Raw genomic sequence first — 2,376 nt, 5'->3', positions numbered from 1 at the left:
TTGTGCTCTAACCCACACCAAGCGAAGCACAATGCGACATTTTGTCTTTTTGTCTCGCTTGGTGTGCATTGAAATAAAATGAAAAAGAAGAAAACGAATCAGTTCCTGCAAAGATGTCGTCATATTCAGACGATGAAATTGTGCCAGTCCTATTTTCACTTATTGAGTTTTGTGAACGAAGTGAAAGAAATAAAAGAGAATGGTGGGTGCATCCGTACAACCAGAAGCGATTTCCGAATATGAAAATATAAATTATTAATTATAGAAATAATTATTTGTATTCATATACTATATTAGATCATCCCATGACCGATGATGATGTTGAAGTACTTAAATATTCATTTTCCTCTTCTTCTTGAATAGTCTTCGTCTTTTGCTGGAGAGTTTTTCATAATCAGACAGCAAACTTTTAAAAAATAATTCATTTCCATTTTCTTTTGGTTTCTGCTTCGGTTTGGAGTTTAGGAACTCAATCATTGATCCAGCTGTCATCTCAGATATAGATGATATCTTACTCTTTTTCGCAGATATCGGACTGCTTTTGTCAGTACTTACTGCATCCGTAAAATCATTTTACGACATGTCGGCAGTTTGTTCTTCGACATCAGGGCTATTTACAGGTAAATTACTGCTCATTTCACGATGTTGATGTACAAATTCTTTTAAAAAAGTCATTGCATCAGCCAAGACCACTTCCGCTTTTGCTTACCACGCGATCCAGATGGTTTGTTTTTTTCTTCCCTCAAATACCTCGAATATGAGTTCCGTAAATTTGTCCATTTACTTTTGCATGTTGCTACTGCAAGATATAAAATTTGGAATTTTTGAATTGTGATGGGTATACAAAAATTTCAATTACTTAAAATATAATTTCAGGTATTTGGCAACTGGGGAATCATTTAAGTCGCTTTCGTATTTTTTTCGATGTGGGGCTTCTACAATTGAAAACATTGTAATGGAAACCTGTAAAGCTGTCTGGGAAATATCACCGATTTACCTTCCAAAACCCGATGTTGCGAAATGGTTTTCTATAGCGGATGCGTTTGAAAAAATGTGGAACTTTCCTAATTGTGCAGGAGCTATAGATGGAAAACACATAAGAATACAGTGTCCTCCAAAAGCAGGATCAGATTATTTTAATTATAAAAAAATTTTATTCAATACATTTACAAGCTGTAGTTGATGCATATGGGCAGTTCATTTGTGTTGATGTTCGCGACTTTGGACGAAATAGTGGTGTTTTCAAACACTCTAATTTTGGAAAAAAACTTATTCAAAAACAATTAAATTTACCACATAACCAAAAGCTATGTCGAGAAAGCTGCGAATGCATACTTTTTGTTTTTGTCGCCGATGAACCCTATCCACTTCTTACGAATGTTCTAAGACCTTTTGCACGAAGGAATTTGAGAAATGWGCGAAGAATATACAATTACCGTTTATCAAGAGCAAGACGAGTAGTGGAATGCGCATTTGGTATGCTTGCAAACAAATTTCGAATTTTTCATACAGAAATTCTGTTATCGTCTAATAAAGTATAAACTATTATATTAGCTGCTTGTGCTTTACATAATATGATTCGTGAACAAGAACATTTGCTTCATGAAGTATATAATGAACTCGATGCTATGGAATATTTAGTCCAAGAGGCTACAAATGCAAATATTGAAAACACAAGGCCATGAAATGGTGCGTGTTACATACGTGACCAGTTTCTTTTATATTTTAACTCTAAAACTGGATCAGTTTCTTGGCAAAATAAGTACGCTATCTAATTTTGCTTAGTTTTGTACTGYATATCTACAATTTGTTTTCACTATATTTTTAAATACTTATCAACATTACGTATTTATGTATAAATGGTATAAATAAAATAAACAAAACTTACCGTCACTATTCAATTCTGTAGCTATTTCGTCACATAGTTTTTCTGTTATTAACTTATTTGTGTGATCTTTATTTTTATAATTATATATTGGGCTCCTTGCCTCGATCAAAAACAYCAATTTCTCCGCGTCAATGTTCATTTTATCAACTTGTTTGCACAATAAGCACAAAGCACAAAAAAATGCGTAATTTTTACTAAGAAAACCAACGGTACAGCTATAAGAAACGAAACGTGTTTTTCTGTCGTGTCTTGTTTCATTTCATTCGGTGTGGGTTGTGCCGTAGCTCAGCATGTATGGATCAACAACAAAGACGGTTTTGTCGCATACGGTGTGCGTTGTCTGTAACAAAATACATAAGAAGTTCGACAACAGCTCTTCAAACAAGTCAAAGCACGAACATACGTTTTCGCTTCGTCTTTTTCGGTGTAGGTTGTCACATATGAAGCTATGGGCAGTTGCGTATGAGACAAGAAAAACTGTTTTGACT

At 34.2% G+C, this 2,376-nt stretch overlaps 1 pseudogene; it reads right to left on the bottom strand.

Annotated features, from left to right (window-relative positions):
- Window positions 1-330: 330 nt before the first annotated feature.
- LOC108977299 lies at window positions 331-2,027 on the bottom strand (annotated as a pseudogene).
- Window positions 2,028-2,376: the final 349 nt, after the last annotated feature.

This window comes from Bactrocera latifrons, unplaced genomic scaffold, assembly GCF_001853355.1.
Source record: "Bactrocera latifrons isolate USDA-ARS-PBARC rearing strain unplaced genomic scaffold, ASM185335v1 scaffold_863, whole genome shotgun sequence".
In the NCBI taxonomy this organism is placed as follows: Eukaryota; Metazoa; Arthropoda; class Insecta; order Diptera; family Tephritidae; genus Bactrocera; species Bactrocera latifrons.
This window is presented reverse-complemented; position numbering and strand designations above follow the sequence as displayed.